The sequence below is a fragment of the Pomacea canaliculata genome, linkage group LG7 (genome assembly GCF_003073045.1).
Source record: "Pomacea canaliculata isolate SZHN2017 linkage group LG7, ASM307304v1, whole genome shotgun sequence".
NCBI classification, from domain to species: Eukaryota; Metazoa; Mollusca; class Gastropoda; order Architaenioglossa; family Ampullariidae; genus Pomacea; species Pomacea canaliculata.
In genome coordinates this window covers 20841813-20855591 of record NC_037596.1, presented here as the reverse complement: position 1 = coordinate 20855591, position 13779 = coordinate 20841813, and the positions used below count along the sequence as shown (strand labels likewise).

General features: G+C 42.9%; 1 long non-coding RNA gene across 1 annotated transcript; it reads right to left on the bottom strand.

The window, feature by feature from the left end:
- On the bottom strand, positions 1-5093 carry LOC112569036. The gene is made up of 3 exons (XR_003100275.1): positions 4805-5093; positions 1931-2523; positions 1-962 (listed from the first exon to the last, which is right to left on the bottom strand). It is a non-coding gene; the product is annotated as an uncharacterized LOC112569036 (long non-coding RNA).
- Positions 5094-13779: the final 8686 nt, after the last annotated feature.

Here is a 13779-nt window from a genome sequence, read left to right as displayed (position 1 = left end):
TTTTTTTTGGTTGTCGCTTTTGCTTTCACTTGGTCGTGCTTATTCTTCCATTGTTAGACGTTACTGAAGATATATAGGGAAACTAACTCCAGGGATGAGCAATCGATCAAAAGGACAAAGATGCTTTCTTAAAATGAATTATTCATATTTTTTAAGTTTAACAACCTGAAAGACTGCTTTACTTCTGCCCAATACCTAGAGTCCAAACACAACCGTAACGGTGGACATTACACGAGACAAAGGACCTCTAGATTATCAATCAACCTCGTTGTCCAGTTAAGAGAACCTTTCAACGCATCCAGTCTCTTGGTTTCTAACCTCTTCAGAACCACGGCCCCTCGTTAACAATAATGCTGCACTCGGCTGAGCCTTCAAGGAAGGGGAGAAGGTCTGACAAAAGGATTCCTCAAATGTCCAGCTTCTCGACTTCGGCGGGAAGGACGAGATCGCCGGCGGTGGCGATGTAGCAGTCGTCGAACCAGCGCTCGTGGCACATGCAGCAGTGCTCGATCTCCGAGCCGTAGAACTCGCCGCACACCAGGCACGCGCCCAGGTAGCGCTGTTTGAAGGTGTCCACCGTCAGGTGGCTGACGTTGCAGGTGGGGCACAAGTCGCTCTTGGTGAACACGTGGCGTCCCATCACTGGCGTGTACACCGTCAGTGACGTCAGTACGACGACAGCAACTGCCGCGGCGACGACGACCTTCAGCATGGCGCTGCTTTCGAAGAGGGATGAGAAGGTAAAGGTCAGGAGTAAAGGTTACAGGGGTGAAGGTAAACTTCCTTAGGACGATCTGAATTTCGGAGCGGTGACCCAGTCACAGAAGTGGTCTTGTAGTCTGGGAAGAATGTTAAAAGCGAATAGATAACTTTTTTTTTCTTTGTCGTTTGGTTCAGACGAGGAAGACGAAAATCAGGCCAAAGGGTCCAAAAGCAATCAGCCGTGGATGCTCGAAAACAGCCTAAAACAAACAAATGGGATTACTGCAGTCACTCTTCTCTTCCCTCTCACATCTGTACTTAGACATAGCATACAATTTTATGTTCACTGAAAAACATCTCTTTCAACAAAATAATTTACTATGTAGAAAGAAAAAGACTTTATCTCTTGACGAAGGATTTCAAGTATTTATATTCATAATGATTTTTATTGACACCTGACTTATTATTAACTCATCTACCGATTACATATGTTCTTTGACGATATTAGTTCAATATTTATCTTTTATCTTTCTTTTCTTCAAACGCAGAGCACGTGCAATACGCAATGAGGAATCATCATCATCATCGTCATCCTCATCATTCTCTTTCACATCTTGATGTACTCTTGTACTCTCTGAGAAAGTCGGTAACTGAAAGTTCTCTAAATACTGTATAGCGCCGCGCTTCTCAACGGTCTAGAAAACAATAACCTGAGAGGCACGAACGCAGGCCATCATGAATGAACAAGTTTAAAAATATCTTTTTTAGGCATAAGAAGTGGCTTGATGTCCCTAGGCTGAGATGCAATTTCCGAGTGCGGTGATGCCCAGGATGTCCCCCTAATTTCCTCCCCCGTCACTTAATTAAGAAACGATCTTTCACTTCACGAGGTGTCCTTCTAGCATGCGATGAATGATCTTACTAAGATTCTCCGTTATTCCCCAACCCCACTCCCGCCCCACACACAGAGATTTACTTTTTAAAAATAAAGCAATACAAACTATTTGAAACAGCACCAGAACTTTGCCCAAAATTGATACATCGTTAATAATCGGTAAGTCCAAATGAAAACCGTCTGACATGTATGAAGTATAAAGTGCGACAGAAAAGAAGCTGTCGTATATATATACACACATACACATGTATATATGTATTTATAATATACATTTCTATTTATCGTGATGACTGGCTAGCTATCAAATAGTAGAGGTCAGAAACCGTTGCTCACCTGCTGTGTACAACCAAAAGTTGGCTCCAACCTTGATCTGCTTGTCGATGCTCTGTCCTTTGCTTCTTACACCTGCGTGAAAACAGTCACCGGAAGCTAGTCTATATATCTTCTTCTTTTGTTTTTGTTTTATTTTTTACCCTATTTGTTGCTATGTCCAGGCAGTCTGCAAAGTGATGTCAGAATATAGGAGAGAAGTTCGTGGAGCCTCCTTTACTTGGGTTCGAGTTGAAAATTCACGAAGAATGTCTCCCTTGCTGTAATTTTTATTCCCTTGGACAAAGCTTTGTTTGGTGTACTCGTGGACTAGTTTTTATTCCTCGCTGTCGTCTGCCAGGGAGACTGTGATAACTGTGGGAAAATGGGTGAGGTCCGCTTAAAGTGGCGTTGACATAGCTGTCTTGCTCATGCCGGCTAAGTAGTTGTCTTCTGGAGAATGGATCCCGGCTCTGGTTACAGAATGTCCACAGTTCTGCCTCTCTGCCTACATCTGCCCTGCTTGACCATGCGGTCAGGAGTCCTGCTCTTTTATCTTTGCCGTTCGCTCAACTGTCAGCGAAGTCTCCGCCCCTCGTTTGTAGGAGTGCTCTTCTCTGGTGGACAGAGTATTAAAAAAGAATTGTGGTGATTAGCTGCCCCTCCTTCCAGTTTTCTTTACGACAAATGCACCATCACAGCACATACGGGCACTCACACACGGACGCGCATGCGGGCGCGCACGCACAGAGAGAGAAAAGATAAAAAAAGAAAGAGGCCTTTCATCCGCCATTTCGATTTTTATTTGATCTCAAAAGTAGCCGACACCCTTTATCTGAAATGCTCGAAAAATATTAGTGTCTTACAACTATGTACAGCAATGGCTCTTTTATTTAGAACTTTACATTATTAACAGAGGAATGGAATTGTTCAGTTGTGTTATAGACCTTTATTATAACGATGCCTTGACAATATCATCTGATGATTAATTGACATTTGTCATGGTTAACGCCAACGGAAGCAGCAAAGTGGAAATTTACATGAATGGAGTACAGCTGGAAGAGGCGAACAACTTTAAGTACTTGGAAGCTTTTCTTCCTAAGACGGAAGCTGCATGAAAGACATCCCTATCAGGATCTCTACAGCGACAGCAGCAATGACCGAGTTGGACAGCAAATTACCCTCGGTTAGCTCTCTTGTGTCCTCATCTTTCTGACAGATTGGTCTGCTTGCCGATACAGAGAAGAGAATACATGCATTCGATACCAAGTGTCGGAGGAGGATGTTCTGAATCTCGTACAAGAGCGCAAAACCTATGACTTCGTGCGGAGGACAGTGGCGACCATTGTAGGAAACTAGGAACCTTCTGGCAGAAGTGAAGGGCGCAAGCTGGTCTAGTCTGGCCACGTGACCCAACACGGCACTCTGTTTAAAACTGTCCTTCATGGTGTCCTAGAGGAGGTCGACGCCAAGGTGGAGAGAGACGAAGAACTGGATGGCAATGTGAAAGAATGGACCAGCTCACCACTGCTCAAGAAAGGCCACCGAGGCGATATTTGTCAGCCGCTCCTTCTATCTAGATGTTGCCATGACGACCAGTACTAACTGATGAACATAACCGCTCGCTAGTTGATACCAAAGGATGATTTGATGTCTGTGTGTATGTCTGGATGTATTGAGAATGTTGTGCAGTTGTTAGCAGCACATGCTGGAAGTCTCTAGCATCTTACTCCTCAAACGATCTAAAAAATGTTGCAGGACGACCTTCACCTTAACTGACATGCTTGTGAGACAACTATGTATTGACAATGGCCTGAAACTGTTGTATTAATAATTTTCAGGTGGGCATCATAGTACAAAAATTCAAGCATCTATAATCAATATAAACTAATGTATAATCATATTGGATTAATAATAAGCACATTTCTTAATTTTATAATGATAATAATTAAAATAAAGATTTGATGTATTTTTTTAAAATCTTGCTCGAGTATGCTCAATAATAGACAATGTAACTTCAAATCTCGCCACACGACACACTCCTGCTTTTCTGAGAACAAAAGAATTAAAGATTTGAGAACCAAAACTACAAGAACATACATAGAACATTGTGGCTCATCGAAAGAGGGTCCCAGTGCTTCAAAGCTACAGTGTCTTTAAGTTCCGTTAAGCCCACCATTCACTTTCACATACATACACACATCAACGCAGCTCTGGCAGTTTGCAGCTGGTACTGCAGCTCTTGTATTGCAAATTGCCAATCCACACTTTTGATGAGGGGAGTAGCCGGTCTGAAGCCGATAATTGCTCCACGCCGGTGACGATCCACTCCTAATGCCCTGTCCGACTGTCTATCGGCACTTCATCACATCGCCAACCACGTCAGACAGCGACGACCTCTGACCCCGGCGACACGGATACCAAGCGCTGTCCCAGTCTGGGGACGTTGCATGGATTCTTACACGGCCGCTTGTTCACCTGACGACACTGGTTTACAAAACAGTGGTCCCCGCCGGTTGAACAATGCCATGTTCATCCGCCAAACAAACACTACCTTGATGTAGTCCTTGTGTCTCTGGCAGAATTCACTCAAGTTATCTTCCTCCTTGACAACGGCAGGCAGCTGTGCACGCTTTCTGCACTACAGACACATTTTCCTTTAGATTCTAGTTGTATGTGAGTCAACAAGCATAGACAGACCCTCTGACCTAAACTTCTGCCTCCTATTTCTTTTATTATCCTTACATCTGTTTCCTTGATGCGACACCCGTGACAGTCCTTTTCTGCGCAGCTGTAAATGTTTCTGCGGGGAAAAAACACTACAGAAATCTCCATCATCGTCGTCGTCGTCATAAAAAAATGTTGTTCACTTAAAATGATCCAACAATAATTACTGACCTTGTATGAAGAAGGTGGCTCGGTCAGACGACGCCGTTAACAATGTAGGACTGTACCTAAGTACAGCTCTCTCCGCTGTCAGTGTTACTAACAGTCATAAGCACTGCCTCGGAAATACAAACAATTCTCAATGGTTCCCTACACTACCCTCCGTGAGCAGAGAATGTTGGTGACGAAAATGGTTTTTAATGCAAAAAGTTGGAAACACAACAGTAAGCACGAAACCAACGAAGTTTAAATCCCTGAACCAGTCGTGACACTGCGAAGTGGGACAATGTCCACAAGTCGAATGACCAAGCTTTGAACGGGACATTCTATTCATTAGTGTAGTACAGACTGAACATTATGTGAGTGTGATGACAAAATTCACAGTTCACAGGACTTTACCCAGTCTTGCTCTCACAGCGCGTGCTTGTTTATACAGGCGCGTGAATCGTGCGGAAGAGAGGAAATGATGTCAGCAAAGTATAATCTCCAGTCTGTCACACAACACTGCCTTCTGCACTGGCCACAGGAACGCCATGGCATCTCACTCAAAAAGCCCGTGGTATCCGAAGGACAGTAAGAAATGGGAATTCCGCTCATTTTCAAGCGTGCATTCTGAAGGAGGGAGAGACAAAGAGAGAAAGTAATTCCCTTGATTAGCTCAGTGCATGATTGTATTACTCACGAGCTGTGAGTAAGCTTCCTATACTCTCGACATACCAGCCTACAGAGATCACGACTCACGGAAGAAGTTTGAAACTGTAGCTTTACTCACGAATACGTCAGCTCCACTGACTGTAACCATGACAACAGAAGCGTTTTCTGTCTGTTATTTGGTGTTGGTGTCTGGTTTGGTGATGTTTCCTTCACAAAGGAAGTGATTCTCCGATTTTGTGAAATGCCATCTTTCATGTCTTCTATCAAATACACAACTCAGGGGTTAATGGATATACATGTATATATATAAACTTTATTGGGATACAAGCTTGATCGACTGCCATACGTCTCGTCTGCTCTCTAACTGCCGTGACGTCACGATTCTCACCTTTAAGCTCATAGCAACAAATCAGACAAGGACGGGTCATAGACTCATAGGTCATCACTTTCCACCTGGATTGACCGTCAAAATAAAACTTTACTCTAGAGAAGATGCTGCTATCTTGTTTCAAACTGGGCTGAGTTATTTTCAAAATATACCTGCACTCTTATTGTTCCCTTGCAAAATGGCTGAGAAAGAAATTGTAGCAGAGCTCGTAATGGCGATTGTTGCTGACATTAATGACACTTTAATAATATTGCATCGCATTCGCTGTGTTGTTTTTTTAAGAATGATAATAAATGTGATTCACAGTCTGACTTAATGACAAAAGGATGAACGGATTAATGAATGAACGAATGAAACTTCTTATTTTAAGGTAGTTGTCAAGTTGTGAAGCAGGTGACCGAAGTGACGAACAAACCAACCAACCAGCGAATGAATGGGCGAGTGAGGGAAAGTATGTATATCGTATTGGTAAAAAATATTATGTAGTAGTAGGAGGAGGTAAAGGAAGATGATGAAAATGATAATTCTTTTTTAAATAGTTTTTATTGCTACCAATGGCGCAGTAGTATTTTTATTTATATTTTTATGCACGTTTCGTGTGGCAGTTACGGTCCTTTCATTGCCTGGAGCTTCTGTGAGTTGATGGGTGCGTCTGAAGACAAACCTTCGCTGACCCACTGGGTTATGAGCCCAGCGCCAGTCAAGGTGTGAGTGTGACACCAGGCAGGCATGTGACCAGTGACAGGCGACGGGTCACTCTCCACGTCACTGTTGTCACGGGCAACGTCACGCCCCGTGAGCACAGCAGCAGGAGGCACCACCACACGCGTGGAGGAAACGGACTCGATTCACATCGGATGTTCGTGTTTTACGCATGCGTGAGAACATGCTTCCGGCCTGTTGTGTCTCGATGGAAAAACTGTGACCACGTGCTCTGTGAAGAGAACTCACTGTAGACGCCAGTGTCAACATTACTGTGTGTAAGGCCCGCAGTTTGTAACCTACAGAAGACCATGACTATTTGTTAACCTCCCATTCGACTGTTGTTGTAGGTTTCTTATTTATATTATATTTTGATGGCCTATCCTTAAAATACATAGCAACAATTCATTTTGTGTTGCTTATAACGACACAGTCACATGACATTTTTTTGTATGAAACCCTTTTGGTCACCGGACCCACACCCACTTCACGGTAAATCTTCCAGAGAAGGAGAATGTTCTCTAGACGACATTATAGTTTAGGTGTTAATTAAAAGCATACAAAACATTTGTATGTATTGTTTAACAAAAGGTTTATGGACACGTTCCTGTTGTTTAATATCATGTAAAATTAATTCTTTGTGGAAAGGTCTGTTATACCATTACAGTCTTCTAGTGTCTTGTGATTCATTATGCTATAGCTACCTCCTCCTGTCTCGGAATGAAGACCATAATAGTTATCACCATAGCCCAGACATATCCATGATAACTATTACACGACGATTAAAAGATACAGTTTATAAATCCACAAAATAATGAGTTTAAACAAGGAATGTTGTAAACACTGAGTAAAGAATAACTGGGGCTACGATGTGCTTTGCTTTACTTTCTGGGGAACATAAACATTGTTGAAGCTGATAATGATTGACTTTGTAGGATATTTACAAATACATTAACCAGTATGCTTCAAATTGGCTTTGGTTCTTTCATAGGCAGAGCAGCATTTATTGTTAGAAACTCATAAATATTGTTATTTTCTGTATAGGTTGCATCACTCTGTGTTTACAAGGATTAACAAAAAATTCTTCGTTGTACTTGTCGCTGTTGTTCATTCTGTGTGGTGCACTACTGAACACGTTCACTGGTCAAAATAATGTGTTAGTCAGGAACTCTGTCAGCGCCCCCTACACATGAGTAACTACCACAAACCGTGAGAGCGCCATGTTTGTCATATTTATAGCACAGTGGGGGAGCGTGACGATGGCTGTGGAGGCAACGCTTCTGATGTCCCGACATCCTCGTCATAAGCACGTGACGATGGATGCGGGTGGGGGACAACTCCCCGAGTGCGAGACTGGGGTTCAGGCCCCTTCTTCTGTGAGACATTTACATCGAGAACTACATCAGGGTGTGCGTGCGTGTAGATATGTTTGCGCGTGTGTGTGTGTGTGTTGATGAACGGCAGGAAGCCATGTCCACACGACCTACTGCCGTGAATCCACAGGTTTTGTGTAGAAAGTTTGTTCGAACTCCGATAATTTGATTCTGAGCACTGCTAATTTTGTTATCTCTGTTCTATTCTTTTCTTCTTCTTCTTCTTTTTTTAATCAAACTTTTTTTTTTCTTTTAAACAGTAGACTATCACAAAATCTTAAATAGACACTGTGTACATTAGAGCTGGAAAAGTGGGTTTGCACTGTGAAAAATACAATCATGGTGTTACTGATGCTACATCATTATACTTTAGCTGGAGCATCATTTCAATGTATATATCTATCTGTCACCCACACACATCGCTTTATCTCTGTCTCTCTGTCTCTTTCTTCACACGGTCGCTCCTTCTCGCCCACCCAATCGGCTTCACGCTTGAAACTTGTCTTATTTTCCGCCTGACTTGCTTAAGTACGTGTACAAGTTACAGCCTTTGTTCGCTGCTTTATTGAGAAACTCGTATGGAGCCTGCGTCCTTTCATGACCCTGATTAACCGTTACAAACGAATAAATCCGAACGGAAGAACGTCATTGGCTTTATGGGTCCAGCCCACGTAACCTCTGCCTGACCCTCCCACACATACCACGTGCCTCTGTCTGAGAAACGAGCATTTTGATTGGCGGTGACGTTTTTGATTGAAAGACTCTTCCGACCAGCAAAAAAAAAAAAAAAAAAAAAAAAAAAGTGCAAGTTTCCGTCAGTCATTCTCAAAAGGGGAAAAAAAAGTTAAACCGACTTTGGCTTTTCCGTGCTTTACGGGAGAAGCGCATATTACTGACGCACCCATGTCGGGTGTGATTATCGCAGGGTATTTGGGGGCTGAAGCAAGGAGCTGAAGAAAGGAGTACGGAGGAGACTAAATATCGTCTGTAGATAAGTGATGAAGACGATGTCAGCCATGCGACGCGTCTTCTCTACTGTCATCATCATCATCATCTTTCTTGGCGTGGTCCTCCTAGGTGAGTCTGCATCTGCCACTAATCTAGGAAAATGATTGTATTCATTCATTCGGTCAATTTGTTCATTTGCTCGTTCGTTGATTGAGCTGTTCGGTTTTTGCGCACACAAGCCGGTTGGTGTGACGCAGCCTGGTTCCCAAAGTTGACCGAGCTGTGGAATGGGTACTCGATCCCTTTGAGGGTTGAGGAAGGTAAGGGACTGAGGAGCAAGGAGATGGCACTGACCTTACAAAACGCTGGTCCCCGAGATAAGGGAGATCACTCACATGTCATTCCCAACTACCCTAATGGCCTGGAACTACCTTTTACTTGAATGATTTTTTACCTGGTTTTTTTTTTTGTGTGTTTTGTTTTGTTGTTTTTTTTTTTTTTGATTCACCATCTTATGCCTATTTTCTTCTCTGGTTTTCGTTGCTATGCCAACGACTTCAGTTTGTAAGAGTGTAAGAGTTCGGAAGATCAAGGAGCTGCTTTCCGTTGGGAAATAGGGAGGACAGGTACCCGAGGAGAGAAATGAAGATGGAACGTGTATGTGGACAGCTTGGAGCATGCGGTGCTCCCTCTCCAGAGAACAGCAAACAGTATCAGACAAACATAATTAAGATAGGAGATGCCACACGGCCTGGAGTAAAGCCTACAGACTGCAGCCTGAGGATGTTCACAGGGCAGTCATGAACAGAACGATGAGGAGACAATCTTGCATCTCCCAGAAAAGTTACAGGTGTAGTAGTCAGATCCCGCCCTCCCTTTTAAAGATTTTTCTTCTTTTTTTGTCCACAAAGACATTTGGCAACATCCTCACCTAACAATAAGAGCTTGTTTTTCTGCCTCCCATCGTCAGATACAAACGTGGCATAAATTTCATTGGCATTCCTCTACCCGGTCTCTGGCTGCTATGGAGATGTTTACTGGAGCAATGAAGCCCCGGGCAGAATTATAAATCATCACCAAAATGCTTGGAGTCCTCTGTTTTATCCATCACACTTTTTATTATTCTACCCTTCCATTTATTTATGCGTATATGCATTTGTTTGTTTATTTATTACGTATTAGGTGAGTGTGAGCCACTGTTTTTCAATGTATTTTTTCTTTTACATTTCAACCATTTCCTTCACTAAGGTAGTTTGAAGAATCCGTCTAGCAACATAAATGCGGTCCCTTCACTAATGTAGCTTGGCTCCCCTGTCTTAGAAATGCTCATTATTAACTGAGTACCGAGTATTATTTATCTGAGGGAGGAGGAGAATTGTTCATAGCATTCCTGTAGTAACCATCCCCGTCTCCAAGCCTGTGCTCAGCAGACCGTGAACGTGGATAAACCGACAACCACATGACGCAGGTAAAATACATTTTAAATCCAAGCCATCAATCTGAAAATAGAAGTCCGTGATAAAATGTGGACTCAGCTGTCACGCTTACTGGTCACAGGGGTCTGTACCTCCAGTGGGAATCTTCTGAGAGCCAAGATCACTTTGCCTCTGTCTATGCGTCTGTGCGTCTGCCTGCCTGCTTGTCTGTCTCTTTGTCTGTCTGTCTGTCTGTCTGTCTGTCTGTCTGTCTGTCTGTCTGCCTGCCTGCCTGTCTGTCTGTCTTTCTGTCTATCTGTCTGTTTGTCTCTAAAATTTCTTTCTCCTTCTTTGCTTTTCTCTTATTTCTCATATTTATTCATTTATTTGGTATGCGGTAACCATTTAACATCGGTTTCACAGATTTTAAGCATTTTCTGCGCTGCTTTTTTATAAGACGCTTTACTAATATAGATGAAAGAAAAAAAATATATTTACAATATCATTAAAAACAAATAAAGTACAGAAGGAGTGAATTCCAAGAGATCGCTCGAAAGTTGTTTTCCCCTCATTTATAAATTTGGTTTGGCTAAGAACAGACAAAGCAATTGTATCAGATAATAAATGCTATTTAAAAAAAAAAAAGCTTGTCACCTAAAATGTCACCAACTTAATGTCTTCATGTCTTCCCGTTGACCTAGTGACTAAGGATGGTTACTAGGTGGTCCGAAGACAGTCCATTAGTGATTCACCGTCGGACCAGTTTGACGAGTTGTATGACGAGCTGCTTGACAAGATATTTGAGGATGAGATGGGTTTTTATCGAAGGCTTTCCTCGAATGCATCTTTTCTTCAAACAGAGGGTGACAAAGATGGACGTTTTTGTCTGCTAGAAAGATGTTTTAACTGATTGAACGGAAGAAGAATATTTGTTCGCCTGGCAAAACTGTGTCTCGGTACATCATTGTGTTCGTTGACTGGATCTCAGGTCTTTCAAAAAAGCTGATGTTATGAGACATGTCAATCTGCCTTGAAGAATTGGAGAAAACACTGAATCGTTTGGTGAAGCTGTGACACCTGTAAAACATGGAAGAAGCAAAGGTTTCAAGTCTGGTGCTGTGCAAACTACAGGGCTGATCCCCGCCATTGCTATCTGACCGAGTTCTGATTCCACACTCGCCTGTCGCTGAATTTGTCCACAGAAACACATAAAAGTTTCTGAAGCAAATTATGCTTTTACAGGAAATTACAGTTTCTTTCAGCTATTGCACAATACAAATTACAACAAGGGAAAATCTTTTGATCTTTTTACACTGCCATTTTCAATAGGCAGGAAAAGGAACATTATTTCTGATTGATTGGAAGCTTCTGCAGAACTGTCAGCCTCTAAAGAATTCTACGAAATACCATTTGGAAGATTAAAATTAAATATTGGATGAAAAGTGCTGTAACAGTTACCTTTGACCTGACTGTTGGGGTCTGTTGATACCAAGACAGACCCAACTTCCTGTTGCGAATAATAACTGTGACATCATGGCCTCTGAAATTTTCCAATTAGCATTTTGTGCTTTTTCTGGAGGTGTCTGCTTGGACCCTCCGCTCCCAGACCTGACACCATTTGCTATTCTTCCGATGTAGGGGTCAAAGGTCAGACGCTGGTGGTGGCGCCTGAAGGAGGGACGGCTACTGTCACGGACCTCACGTTGCCGTCGTCATCGGGATCCGTGACTACAGAGGCGGGCAAACGAATACTGACGTAATGTCTAACTTTACAATTTATAGATGACCGGGTAGATGAATGGAATAATGAATGAGTTGTTTTGATACATGTTTACGACCTTGTCTCTATTATACAGCTTCTTCTGGAAACAACTGAATGAAGAGATGCTTTACCGGTAGAAACAGAGACATTAATCGTAATATCAATGCAGAATATTTCTGGGTTATATGTTTGCAATGTTGTACTTTTTCTTAATTTAATGATTTTATTTACAAATTACAAAATAACATGATTGTTTTGCAAAGAAAGAAACGCGACGTGTAATTATATGTATTAAGCTTTCTGTCGGCACTTACATACCTGTGTCTGTCCAAACATTTCTCGTTTAGTTTTCGTTCTCGCCGAGAAAATGTGAGAGCGCGAGCTGACGTGTTGACCTTTGGCCTCACATCGCCCCTCCCTCACTGTGCAGAATAGATTTTTTTTCTTCCCCGACCGTGGAGGCGGAATTCCAGACTCGTGTGACAGTGAGCAACTTCTCGCCGTCCTTCCAGAACTCTCGTCTGACCATGACCATCCGCAACGTGCAGAGGACGGACGCCGGCAACTTCAAGTGTGTCGACCAGTTTCAGAGGTCTGCCCCCAACTGTCCCAGCGGACACCGGCTCGTGGTCGCCAGTAAGTAGTTTTCATCCCTGCACTCAGTATATGGTGAACCACTTCCACAGGATTCGGTAAACATTTACATGAAGTGCTTTGTGTAGTTAAACAGGTTCAGTGAATATTGATGAAGGTGCAGGATATTTGACAAGGATGTAGCATTAATGTAGGAATTAATTGTGAATTTACACAGGCTTGTAAGATATTTACACAGAGAACAGTAAACATACCCACAGGATTTAATATCAATTAGGGTTACGAAAGTATTTACTACGGACGAGTATTTATGTCTGGTTTACTAGGTATCTGTCAAGCAGTCTGAAAACACACAAACTTCGTCCTCACATAAGTGTAGGCACGTATGTGTGGTTGAGTATGGCTCAGTATATCAATTTATATATATATATACTCTATCGTCGTTATTGCTGTCATCATCAGCGAAAAAGCAGCAACAAAACATAAGTAGGAATACTGTCTTCTATTTCCCTCTTCTGGAGCTGTCTTCCCTTTGTGTGACAGGCAAGCCCACCAAGCCCGTCCTGCGAGTGGAGACGGAGCCGGTGGTGGTGGGAGGTGACGTCATACTGGAGTGCAGCTCCTCCTCCACGTCGGTTCCCAAGGTGACGGAGCTGCGGCTGGTGTACAACCTGAAGGAGAATGGCCGCCTGGCGCTGCCTCAGCCCACCGAGTCGTCACGCTTCAGGATCCCCGCCGTCACCAAGGCCAGGAGCGGCTACCGATACACCTGCGTGGCGACGGAGAAAAACTCGCTGGACAACACCCTCACTGGAGTCCAGTCTGACGACAGCAACGAGTACATCCTCAATCCTAAATGTACGCTCGTCAAACCTCGGACCTTAACCTTCCCATATCTGTGTGCACACCTGGCATAGCTGCTGTGTAGATAATGTAGACTATTACATCTTCGTTGACAGCCAAGTGGTTGAGGCGACATCTTGCTCCACGCAAATGTTTTGGCTATGGCTGTAAGTCGCTCCACGTTGACTTGAAAGCTTTGCTAATTTTTTAGAAATAAGTTTGCTTCACCTATAAGCTTCTAATGAAAAGTCAAAATCAAATGTAATTTACACAGCTGTGTATGCTTCACTGATGAAGGCTCTCTCGTT